Here is a 13,899-nt window from a genome sequence, read left to right on the forward strand (position 1 = left end):
TCCCGAGTGATCACGGCCCGATAGTATAGCATGGCAGACGGACAAGGATGTAGGGCCACTGATGATAATCTAGCATCCTATACTAAGCAAGTAGGATTGCAGGTAAAGGTATCAATAGTAGTAGTAAGGACAGGCTATGCATCAGGATAGGAATAACGAAAGCAGTAACATGTTACACTACTCTAATGCAAGCAGTATAGAGGAGAGTAGGCGATATCTGGTGATCAAGGGGGGGGCTTGCCTGGTTGCTCCGGCAAGAGAGAGGGATCGTCAACTCCGTAGTCGTACTGGGTAGCAGCGGCGTCGGTCTCGGTGTCTATCGAGAGAAGAGGGGGGAGAAAAAATAAATATATAAGCAAGCATATGCATAGTGATGCATGACATGACAAGTAACGGTGCTAGGGGTGCCCTATCGCGGTATGAGGTGATACCGGTGAAGGGGGGAAACATCCGGGAAAGTATCCCCGGTGTTTCGCGTTTTCGGACAGATGAAACAGAGGGGCAAAGTTGCGTGTTCGCTATACTAGGGATGCGTGGCGGATAAACGGGCTGCGTATTCAAATTCGTCTCGTTGTTTTGAGCAACTTTCATGTACAAAGTTTCTCCATCCGAGTTACAGATTATTTTATACGAATTTCTGAAGTTTAAGCAATATCCTAGATTTATTATTAAACTAAAATAGGATTATTGCACCAGCATGACGTCATCATGACGTCATCAGTCAGCTGAGTTGACCATGGTCAACCCTGACGTGTGGGGTCGGTCAGTGCCCAGTCAGCAGTACAGTCAGCGTTGACTGGGTCAAAGTTGACCAGTCAACAAGGTCAATGGGGCCCATCTGTCAGTGACACATATTTTTAAAAGGAGGTTTAAATTGAGCTAACTAGGGGTGGGGCCCCTCTGTCATGGAGTCCTCGGACTAACTAAATAGCTAATTAGTTAATTAGGAAAAATTAATTAAGTTAATTAACTGAACCACTAATTAATTAATTATTTTAGTATTTATTTTATTCTTTTATTAACATTTCTTTTTTTTTTCTTTTTTCTTAAGACAGGGGCATGGGCCCCATTCGTCAGTGGCTCCTGCCAGTTGAGGGCACGGGCTAACGGGCGAGGCAGACCCGGGCGCGTCGCGGCGAGGCCGGCCGGAGCGGCGCCCGGCAGCAGCAGTGGCGGGAGAGGGACTCCGTCAGGCGCGGGGATAGCGGGGAGCGGTGGCGGACGCCGGCGAAGGCAGCCGCGCGGGGATGGGGAGCAGGGGAGAGCGGCAGTGGCGAGCGGCTGTGAGCGAACGACGGCAGCAGCAGTAGGAAGCAGCGGCAGCGACGGGAGGAGGCGAGCCACGAGCACGGCGGGGCGCACACACGGACGGCGTCGGTCGCGGCCGGGTACGGCCACGCGAGGCAGGGCCGCGGCCAAGCGTGGGCGAGCGCGTACTGGCGGCGACGTCTATGGCGGGGAATACGGAAGGAGGCGAGGGGGTTGCTCACCCCCGTTGCAGGGCAGGGGGTCGGCGAGGCTCGATGCAGGCCGACGATGGAGAGGCGGGGTGGGGTCGAGGAGGCGGTCCGGCAGGGTCCGGCGACGACGCGAGGTGATGATGATGTCGATGGCGTCGAGCAGGCGTCGGGCCACGAGGGATGGGACGGGGCCGCGAGGAGGAGGCCGGGAGGGGCAGCGGCCTTAGCGGAGTGGCGGCGAGGGGGCGATCCAGGCGGCGTGGGGCGGCGTGGCGGCGGACGAGGGCGAGGTGGAGGCGACGGGTGGCGGCGTCGGGCGGGAGGTTCGTTTCCCCGATCCCGATCTGGATCGGGGAAGGGAAGAGGGACGTGGGGTCGTGGGGAGGGGGAGAGAGGAGTGGGGGGTTAGGGTTTCTGGGGTGTGGGGCTGTGGCCTATAGGCCAGGGGGGTGAGGGGGCGGCCGGTTGGGCCTGGCCTGGGTCTGCTTCTCTTTTTTTTGTTAGTTTTGTTTTCTGTTTTGTATTTTCTTTTCTTTTATTTATTATCCTTTTCTGTTTTAATTCGTTCATCATTGCATTTTAGTTTTGTAAAGTACAAAATGATCCCTAAATTGGTAATAGGAATTATACCACTGTCACAATTAACTTGGCAACTAAATATATTAGTTTGTAATAGTTTATCATTTTAGAAGCATTTAAATAATTGTTTTTGCTACTGTTTAAATCATTTTAGAGTATTTGAACATTTTATAAAAGTGTAGTTCCAATGCCATAATTACTTATATATTATTTGGCTCACTCTGAACATTATAGTTTTAATTTTTGAAAACTATTGTTGTTTGCCTAATTTTTAAATTGAATTTGAAATGATTTTGAACTAACGCGAGATTATCAACAGTAATCGGAGTGACGTGGCATCGTTAACGTGGGATTACTGTAGCCTAATTATCCGGGCGTCACACACCATCAACACTTATTAGTGCTTTCTCAGATTCTGATTGGGCAGGATGTCTAGATGATAGACGCTCAACTGGTGGCTTTGCAGTATTCTTTGGTTCTAACTTGATTTCATGGTGTGCAAGAAAACAAGCTACTGTTTCCAGATCTAGTACAGAAGCAGAGTACAAAGCATTAGCTAATGCTACAGCTGAGATTATATGGGTACAATCCATGTTGAAGGAACTTGGTGTCAAAAGTACTCAAGCTCCATGTTTGTAGTGTGATAACCTTGGTGCCACTTACCTATCTGCTAATCCTGTCTTTCATGCAAGAACCAGGGTTTTCCCAGTCACGACGTTGTAAAACGACGGCCAGTGAATTGTAATACGACTCACTATAGGGCGAATTCGAGCTCGGTACCCGGGGATCCTCTAGAGTCGACCTGCAGGCATGCAAGCTTTGAAGACTTCAAACATAATCTCAACTTGATGAAGTTGTGATTAAGGGAGGGTGTTAAACAGGTAATTGCACCTGTCACGGCTGTCCAAGGAGATACACGACCGGCTTAGAGATAGACTTGGTAGTTGGCTCTCATATCTATCTATTGTAACCATCTCTATCCCTTCTTCTCCAAGATTGAAATCTCCTGTAATATCTTAACCTCTCTGTATGCGCATCAGGGTTATTGCGCCCCTGCCTATAAACACGTAGTCGTCTCCTCCAACGAGGGTAAGACGTTTCCGCATCTCGCACATTTCGAAGGTGCCCAAACTGTGAAAGTCCTAGCTTAGTCCTTGCCTGTCACTGCATAAGCATCCATGCATCATGTTTAAAATTTTAAAACTTGGAATCGGGATGTTGAAACCCTAGCACCAAATGGAATTCAACCAGGTTCAATATAAAATCTTTTTCAATGAATCCAAAATGCCCTTCAAAAAAGTTCATGAGTTTTGAAAAAGATGCAAACCTCTGTCTAAAATTATGCACGCAATTCTAGGACATTTTTGGATTTTTCTTAATTAAGCCATAATGTATTCGAATTGGGGCATTTAATTGCTATAAATATTTTAAATGTTCGAATAATTCTGAAACTAGTAGAGGGCTTTTGGAATGATCCAAGCAGTGCCCACAATTATTTTCAAGAGTTTTAGAACTGATTTAGTATTTTTACTAAATCAAAAATAAGGTAGAAAAATAGAAAAGAGAAAGAAATAAAAAGGAGAGAGGTAAGCTTAATAAATTTTCTTTAGAATTAGTAATGCACTAATATTTTTGTTCCTCCAAATACCTAATGTAAAATGCTTTACTGGATACAGATTATTGAGCTACCAACTCATAAGCTTTTCATGGGCACGCAATTTCATCCTGTACTGGATTTAACTCAGGCCTGGAAAGCCATCACCACTTTTCTTAGGTAAAACATCCTCAAAACTACACTTCACTCAGGTACTAGTGAGCTACGCTTCCTCCGTTCCTAAATAAAAAAATTTAGTGTTAGAACTTGTGATGTACATCAAAGTCTGAAGTGGTGAAAAATTGACTAAGACATGTAAATACGGTGCTAATCGCATTTGTATACACCTGTGATGATGACGAGACATGCGAGTGTGGCGCGGGACCCATTGTCAATGATGGAGCAATGAAGATGAGGTGTGTGTGTGTTTTTTTTCTTCAAAAATTGCCTTGTTTTTTCTTTAAATTTACCACACAAAAGCCCCCGACAGGCTGGTCCCAGCTGTCAACGGCACTAATTTTAATTGAGAAAAACGATGCCGTCAGGATTCAAACCGGTGACCTCTAGTACCTAGCAAGCGAAGAATTTAAGAACTACTCCCTCCGTTCCAAATTACTCTACTCGTCGTGGTTTTAGTTCGAACTAAAACCACAACAAGTAGAGTAATTTGGAACCGAGGGAGTAGTGCTTTAAGAACTCTATAGAAACTGATGCCCATCAGGATCCAAACGGTGCCGGCAGGATTCAGACCGATGCCCATCCAACTAGTGCTTTAAGAACTCTAAAGAAACTAAGTTTATATATCTTCAGTTAGACAACATAAATAAATTAAGAATTTTAATTTCTTGATAAAAAACATATGCAGCCGCTGAAATTCAAACCAGCGACCTGCGCTCAGACAGGCGAGCAGGTCGGCCACTCCGACAATTGTAATTTCATTACACAAAAATGTCACACATCTTATATACTTAAGGAATTCACCCCTACTGCTTGATTTATCTCAACATGCAGCATAGACACCTCAGTATTCAATCACATCTAGCCGCGTCATATCCTATATCCTATATATTTCTAAGTAGATGATCCCCACCACTTTCATTATCTCAACATGCCACGTCACTAACTTCCCTGAAACGCATATATACGCAGGTAAAGTTCTGAGAAACCAACAGCAGCTTGGTTCCACATTCCTTTCTCATCAGTGGTTCCGTTTCCAACATAACAGCCAAACAGCCTCTCTCCCCTCCCACGTATAATGGCTGGCTTTGCCGCTACCTACAACATCCATGGAAGGCCAGCCCTCTCTCTAGAAAAAAATAGAAACCACTTTCCCCCTTAGCCACAGTAGTCCGGTGATCTCCACCTTGAAGTCTGGTCCTCCCGCACAACAGCCGGTCTGCCTTGCCTATGACTCCTCGCTATGGGGGTCGGACCACTGCCACTGCCACCGGCCACCCACATCGTCTTGGAAGGAACAACCAAGTCGGCATGTGCATTCCCGATATATGTGTTTTTTTGTAATGCAAGTCAAGTCTTAATTTCGTTGCAATCATATTAGACATCTCCGTCAAAAACAATCAATTTCTAAGGACATGCATACCAAATGTTCAAGGTTGCATATCAACATCGATATTCTTAATTTATTTTTACTATGAGCCATTGGTTTACGTAAAGCTTGTATCAGCAACAATGTGCATTTTATATATCGCGCTATTCGTCACCCTGGGTGAGGAATAATCATTCTTCATCCTCTCTCTATTTTGACATCAATGTACCGTATTTTTATGTTTTGTAAATTGTCTTATTTTATACGTAAAAAGAGAATGTAAGAAAATATATACTCACCTAAAAAATATTTTACGTTACGTAAAATTACGAATATAAAAACATAGTGTAAAACATACATAAAATGCAATTTTTTCCTATATTTTTTATTTTTTATACCAAATTTTACGTAGTGAATCAATATAAATGTAACTATTTTTATTTCAAACTTAATTTATTTAAGAAGCGATCGTAAGATTACCTCGGGTGAAGAATAACTTATTCTACATCCTGGGTGATGAATAGTACTTTCCAATTTCATGGTCAACATTTTTCAAAACACATTTATTTTTATGTCTAATTTTTTATACACATTCTACATTTTTTGTATACACCAGGAACATTTTCTATATACATGTTTGACATTGTCCAAATACATGATAATATTTTTGAGAACATATATTTTTTATGTCTACTTTGTTCCATACACATTGTATATTTTTTATACATTTTTCTTATACATTCGAAACATTTTTTCTATGCACATTTAATAATTTTTAATGCATTATTAACATTTAATAAAAATAAAATATATATTATTATTTTTCTATATGCATCGTACTTTTTTTTAATATAGAGGAAACATTTTTTCTATACAAGTTTGACATTTCTTTAATGCATGATTAACATTTTTTCAAAGTCTATAAGTGATTATTATAACTAAAATATTCATAGTATTTTGAAATAAATATGAAAGAAAAAAAATTACAAAACGAATGTAAGAGAAGTGACAAAAGTAAGAAAAATAAGTGTTGAACTTCGCGCTGGGCCGGCCCAATCGGGTATCTGTCTAATAGAGAAAAGGTGGAGCAAAAAAGGAGAATGTGGTATTGAACCTAGGGTCGAGCCAATCGGGGTGGCAATGCACTTTTGTTTTGTTGGGGGATCACTGCCTATTGAATTAGAAGCAACGGCCGACTTGAAGAAAAAAAAACGAATCATTTTTTTCCATTTACCAGTGGCATAGGGGTAATTCATGCGAACTCTAGGGGCAATTTCGCGACATACGATCAGAAGCATTGTGTGCATTATTATTAGGTAAATAATTATGTTGTTTAATTAAAGGATATAAAGATTAAAGAATGCTTATCCGCATATGTGAGGTAGTTGGCATCTGGTGGCCAGCTGCGCAGTCATTTAACTGGACCTTGAGCTTGATCCCCGAGCGGATCATTTTTGCTCAATAAAAATTTCTCGCACTTGTCAAGGGCTTTTGCGTGAAACAAATAAAAAATCAAGGCGGTTTTTGCAGAAAGAGCACACAACATGCCTCGTCTTCATTGTTCTGTCACTGGCATTGGGCCCATGCCATGCTGGCATGCCTCATCAACATTGCAGGCGTATACAAATGCGATCGCGAGCGTCAGCATTGTATTTGCACACCCAAACCAAGTTTTTACACCACTTCAATGTACATCATAAATTTTAGCACTAAAATGATCATTTGCGCCAAGTTGTAACACCACCGGTGACTCTTTTTTTTTTGTCAAAACACATTACAATAGTTGACAAAGTACTAAATATACATAAAAATGCACTAGTAAAATAAGTTTAAGTCGCGCAAATTGTATGTGGGGGCCATTGCCCCCACCACCCCACCCCTAGCTAGATCCGCCACTGCTCTGCTCCTTCTCCTGTGCTTTGCCGTTCTGAGCTCCTTCTCCACAGTTGTGCTCTGGTCTGCTTCTCCTTCGCCGGTCACATGATGTCTTTTCATCTACCGGTCAAGTTAGTGGAAGATGTCGTGAAGCGTGTGGCTGCTACGGCGGTGCTGCACGCTGCATCGCCTGTCCCTGACGGCGACGGCGACCAAGAACTGCGCGCGCAAAGGAAGTGGATCAAAGAAAGCAAGACGCAACTTGTCCTCTCAACACATGTAGTGTAGTGTCGAAAACGCTCTTACATTACAGGATGGAGGAAGTAGGTACATTTTATACCATGGCTGGACGGACCGGACCGTATTGCCTGACGTTGGCGTCACACAATGAACCGAACAATCACCCCATTCTAGTTAACACACTATCATATATATCGTCTCATCCACTCACCTACTTACCACAGAACCACTACAATGCAAACTTGGCTCGATCTACAACTAATTGCATGTGAGCCTCCTCCAAGACATAGACAGCTCGGCCGGGATTGTGGGTTGTGTAGACGGAGTGCATATCCAGATCTAGTGGGTATGATTTGTCAAAGGTCTCGAAGCAGCAGTCCCCACTGAATCGATTGATTTTGCACAGCTCTCTTTGCATTCTGCACCGGATCCTTTTCATCTTCTTCACTAAGGGTTTGTTCTAAAGTCCTCCAACTTTCAACTTTCAACTCCACGAACTCCACACTTAGAGTCGAGCCGAACGTTTTATCTCTCAGAAGCTGAATCTGAGAAGCTAGAGCCTCCCCAAGTGTAAAAAGAAGAAGCCCCGTTGGCCCAGCTCCAAAATAAATGAAAAGCTAGAGTTACACGTATTTACAACTGAAATGCCATCGCTAAAGAAAACGGCTCGCTCTTCCCTTGTTAGAAAACGAATTGGCGCCTGGACAAGGACTCGTTGTACCATGCCTCGCCCGTGGCGACTGATATGCTCAGCACCTCCAATGGCGACCACCTTGAGGGACCACTGGTGTAGATCCGGGAATCGGTCAAGTAGATCTCACGCTTGAATGCTCTCTTGTCAGCAAAAAAGGTGCGAGGGTGGTCGGAGGAGTGGTTGCACAAGACCTCCAAGCCATGGCGGAAGCAGTCGGGGCCGACGCCGATGCCCAAGGGAAGGGGTTGTCCATGTCGCCGCATTTGTGGAGGCAACCCCCTTGAGCTTCAACCACGGCGGCAATGATGACTAGTAGTAGTAGGATTGCTGGCTGCTGCCGGGAGTAGAATTGCGAGCTGGGCGTGATCACGGCCGGCGCTCTATCGATGATATGATGGATGGATGGATGAACGAATGCCAACTTATACTCCTGCATCTGACCAGTGGCCTACTAGGTGTGTTATTTTAAAAAATAACATTGGGGACATGGGTCAAAGTATGGCCTACATCATCATTGAGTTTGATGGCCACGCTACCTCCAGTTACAAAGTTTTGGATCCATTGGCGCCATTTATAGAAGAAACCTTTCATCCTTAGGGCCTGTTGGAGAAAGACCATTTGACCTTGTCATATGCATTTTCAAAGTCAATTTTAAATACTACTCGACTCATGTTTTTTCGGTCCATTTCATGAACGGCCTCATGTAGGATTACAACCCCATCGATAATATTCCTTCCTTGCATGAATGTCATTTGAGACGGTCGGACCACATGTTCAGCCACCGAGTTTAACCTATTTGTAGCCACTTTTGTGAAAATCTTAAAACTGACATTAAGGAGGCATATTGGTCTGAACTGCTGGATCCGTTCGGCCTCCTTAACCTTCGGCAGCAAGACAATCTTGCCAAAGTTAAGTTTGAATAGATCAAGTCTGTCGGCATGAAGACAACTGAACAATTCCAAAAGGTCGGTCTTGATGATTTTTTCCCCTGTTCTTTAGTTGGCTGCAGCTGTTCTTGCTAGGGGAAAGTTCAGTTTGTATGCACACCTTATAGTGTCTACTCCATACTTCAGAGAGCACGCGATTCAGTTTGAATTCCAAGCCTTGTACCCCTTCCTTCTAGAAATCTACTGCTATCTTAAATGTAGATGATGACAAAAACAATGGTTAGATGTGCTGAATGCTTCTCTTGTGCTAAAGAAATGGGAATACTAGTAGGAATAGGGAGGAAAAATAATTATTAATTCCATGCACAGAAACATACATATCTCAATGGTTTTGCAACTCTCCTCGATCGGATGTCTCGCTACCAGGATTTGAGCAAGTCTGAAGTCTGATCATGTCTCATGTATATAGAATCATCATGGCTCACTTAATTCTGCCTTTTTTCAGGCAGATCCCTAGTAAAAGAACCATATGCGAGTGGACGCAACGAAGAAGTTTCAGAACACATGATCTGAAATGACAGTGTTTCTTTTTCTTCCTACTGACTACAAAATGGTATCGCCCTATCTTGCGCGTGGAACCTGCAAGCGTGTTGACAAATCATCTTATGTGTACAGACCTGCAACTGCAAGTCATCTTGTGTTTGAGCTTCCTAGATGATTTATGCATGCGCATGCGCCCACATGTAAACTGGAAGTTGTTGTCCAACTACGTACTACTCCCTTCGTCCCAAAATGCAAGACTGTTTTTTTTACACTAAGTGAGCTTCAGACCATACTATTTGAGGTTGTATATGATCTGGATATTATTTGGGGTTGTACAGACTATTTGTATACGTGGCTTCTACCCCTGAAACTCTGCCACACATTCGAGCTGTTGTGGTCGGTTTATCAAATCCTGTCATCAGATAATTTTATTAATTTGAAAGAGTTCTTCCTGTGCAATGTGATGTCTGCCACTCATGCTTTTCAAAATATTTTGCACTAGTTTTTCATGTGCATTGTGATGCCGACCTTTGTACTACACTCCCAATGACGGTAAGTTTGATGTATGGGCGAATGGGTGCAGCGGCATTTGCTTGATTCGTGCTGCAGCAGGTTAGATTAGAACCAGATTTTAATCCAAGAACACACTAATTGCAACTGCCCTAGATTTTGGTTGGTATCCAAGGAATCTGAAACCAAAAGCTCTCTGACAGCAACACACCAATTCCAGCACAGTTGTTGCAGTGGGATAACACTGTCAGAACAAAGGCCACAGGCCAGCATGTAATTATACGGAGCCGAAACGAGCGCAAGAAGTAGCAGCAGCCAAGCATAGGACGAGGTTAAGTTAGTGCCCTCTGGCCTCTGCCCTACCCATGATGCTAGCCAACTCTGAAGCTACTACCACATCCACAACAAGACAAGGCGATTGCTTCTGTTCCATGGGGCACCAAAAGCGCATAGTGAATGGTGTAAGATGTACAAGTTGGTTCTATCTCATCAGTGATGCACACGGTGATCTACCAAAATCAGGTTTGTGTGGATTGTTGCTGTTATGATGCGAAAATAATTAACTGCAATATTCAGTTTGAGTGATGGTTTACTGTTCCTTAGTGATGTTTGGATTTTATTCTGCACCTTTTGTGCACCTCAACAAACTATTATCTCAACATTTTGGCTTCAGGTGAGACCATAGAAGAATTGGAAAAATCACATATGAGCAGAATGCTTAAATTGTCTTCAGATTTCAACATAGAGTAGGTAGTCTTTGATCGGTTGAATAGATTGTTTGAGCAGATTGCTTATGATATTAATAGAAATTTAATAAACTAATGGATCAGTGTTGAACATTTCTGCTGGCTAGTTTTTTGGAGCCCTTTTTTTTCAAACTGACAGCATTCCCATTTTGAGCTAAATGAAAAATGGGAATGCTCCCAGTTCTGTCTCCTCTGCTTTCCTTCCTCCGCAAATTTGAGATCTTGAATTTGAATATGCTTTACCAACTGCAAATCAAAGATTGTAAGTTTATTAGCAATGAAAAATTTGCGGAATTGACTGCTGCTCTCTCACGGACTTTCATTTCAAATGTCATTTTATCACTTCCATCCAACTACAAACGTGGAGTCTTTATCGTGCTAACTTGTTGTAACCTATGAACTTACTGGGGGTCAACAGTAGCAGCAGCATGCCAAGTCTGGGGCGTAGGCAAGATTCAAAAAGTATTAGGAGTAGGATTTGAATATCCAAGCCCGTTAAAAGTCAGTCCAAATCAGTTAGGAGTTGGTGTACTGAGTCTGTCTTTGTAAACCTGGTCGCTCTGGTTTTTGGCTTTCCCCTTGTTCTGTTCTTGGCTCTCTTTCTTCTCTGCATTTCCTTTTCTCTGGTTACAAAATGAGGGGGGTAAATGATCTTAGCTTAGCTAGTCTGAACATCGAGCAGGCAGAGAGATGGTTTCAGGTTTCAGAAGTAACGGATGTACGTATTTTCTAGTTTGCTGTGGCATATTTCTACTTTAGGATGCCATTTGAGTGAAACTGAATGCTCTATTCAGGTCTGATGGCTGGTAACTAGACTTTAACAATGGCTTCACTAGACTAGAATTTGGTTGAACCGGTGCTCCAGCACGAACCACCACGAAAGAGCTCAGTCCATTGAGTAAACCACCCAATCACATTAACCTTTTTCTGTAAAAGAACATCGACCTATTTGTTGATATAAACAGTGTAAAACAGATTACAACGTGACATCATTTAAGCCAGTATAGAAGCATAGTAGCTGCTAGTGTAAACAGATTACAAGGTGACATCACACAGGAAAGAAACAACCGCTGCAAAATATACGGAAAAGGGTCAAATACCAACATTATAGGCCCTGCCTTCTAAAGCCAGTACAGAAGCGCTGATGGTGTAAATAGCTCACACCTTACAACATGACATCAACAGACAAGAATCACAAGGGAAGGATTACTTTCAACTACAAAAAGGGCATCCCGCGCCGACTTTGCATGCAGCATCAAAGCACCTGAAGGGATTAGCCATTGATAAGTCATGGGTATGCTCCTCATCTATGACATTAAACTCACAATAACCCCTTGTGAATTCAAATCGAGCATCTTGAGAAGCTCTGCTGTTCAGTTGTAACCATGTGCGTTGATTAGACTTCCATTCGTTGTTGCATCCGTAAATGGATCCAAATTTCATTTCTTCTAGCACCTTGGCATTCAAAACGAAAATTTTGGCAAATTCAACATCCGGCATGTCCCCTGAGTAGCCCTCCAACACCACTCTTTTGAGATGGCTCTCAAGGCATTCAATTGGATCCAGTGGGCCATATTTTCGCACACTTTTCATCTTCATCCGTGACCGTTCGTCGTGAAACTGTAGATGGAAAAAATAAACAGTGTAAGGGCAGTTACTTAATGTATTAGAGCACAAGTCAATCATGCTGATGTTGATAGTTCAGACAGGCAAATATGAATACTCACAAAGACATACAGCCTCTCCAAGCAGGGGAAGCACTTGAGGAGGCCAGCTAGTGCATCAAGATTAGGGCCATCAAATTCAATAGCTAAAAACTTCACGATGGGCACTGTGGCGGTCACGCTGATGGGAATCATTTCCTGATGAAAAATGACAAACGGAAATAAGAACAAATACTTGCATACGTGTGAATTCTGATTGCTTGGTTGTAGAAGGCTGTTGTTACCTGGAAAACCGTGGTTCCAATGTGGAGTTTGCACATGTGGTCTGAGTCTGACAACACAAGATTGGACATGTAGTTTGACAACACACCCAATACTTGCAGTTTAGGTGCTTGGGTTACCCGGATAGTCCGCGGACCAACACGTGGCCAGAGTGGCAGCAACCTCTCAAGGCAAGGAGCGTCCTCGATGACCAGCTCTTGTAAAAGGTCAGCCCACACGCACGCCCCGATCTATATGCAGAGAAGCCGATGCTCCTAAGAGTTGGGGAGCTGATGCAGAGACGAGTAAGGCCAACATTGCCTTGCAGATAAAGGCTTTCCAATGAGAGGCAGCCAGAGAGCATGTTTTGCACAGCGTCTCCCGAGATGGTGCCCTGGCTTATGGTGAGCTGCTTGAGGTGTGGGAAATTCAGAGAATGCGCGGACAATGCCGAGATGGTGACCTCATACAAGCTGAGCTCGTTGAGGGGTGGAAAATTCAGAGAATGCCCGGACAAGTCGGGGAAATGGCAGCAGCAGAATGTGGCAACGCGGAGTGTGGGCGCGAAGCGGAGTGCGGCCGGCAGCAGCAGATGCAGACGGTGTATGTCATCGCCGATGTGCCCTCTGTGCCTTAACCCTAAGTAGAGCATCTGGAGATCGGTGAGGGCCTGGGAACGAAGCCAGCCGTCGATCTTGTCGTGGTCGCGTCGGCGGACGTTGGGGAGCTTGAAGAGGAGGGCTGGGCCAGGGTGCTCGGCGAGGATCTTGGAGATGACGATGACGCGCTTGCGCTCCTCCAAGGGGAGGGTGGAGTCGGCGACGAGATTGAGGGGTGCGGATCGCCAGAGGGGTCGCCACCGGCGGGCGACAGCCTGCGTGCGGGCTCCTTCCTTGGTGGGGAGAAGCGAGATGATGGTGCAGAGGACGGCGTCGGGGAGGACGTTGATGAGATCGAGGCCGGCGCTGCTGTCCCCCGGTGGTAATTCTTGGTCGTGCACTCGCTCGAACCTGCGCTTTTTCCTGGAGCGCGACGGCGGCGGCGCATCCATGGATGCAGGGTGGTGGCGGCGGTGGTAGCGGAGTGGGATTGGAATGGGGAACGACGGTTTCGGCGGACTGGAGGGGCAGTGAAAAGCTGTGACGTTGCAGATCTAGGTGCGCAGCCGTTGGATAACTCAGCGCGCGATATGATGCCTCGTAAGTCGCGCAAGGAAGCACAGGATCCGTGTACCCGCGGTAAGTTCAACGTGACAAGGAGAAAACGTACAGCTTCCAAATATATTTCACTCTCCTTTTTT

At 44.3% G+C, this 13,899-nt stretch overlaps 1 pseudogene; it reads right to left on the reverse strand.

Moving 5' to 3' along the window:
- Positions 1-1,103: 1,103 nt before the first annotated feature.
- Positions 1,104-13,650, reverse strand: LOC125533250 (annotated as a pseudogene).
- Between the last annotated feature and the right edge of the window lie 249 nt (positions 13,651-13,899).

This window comes from Triticum urartu, chromosome 1 (assembly GCF_003073215.2).
Source record: "Triticum urartu cultivar G1812 chromosome 1, Tu2.1, whole genome shotgun sequence".
NCBI classification, from domain to species: Eukaryota; Viridiplantae; Streptophyta; class Magnoliopsida; order Poales; family Poaceae; genus Triticum; species Triticum urartu.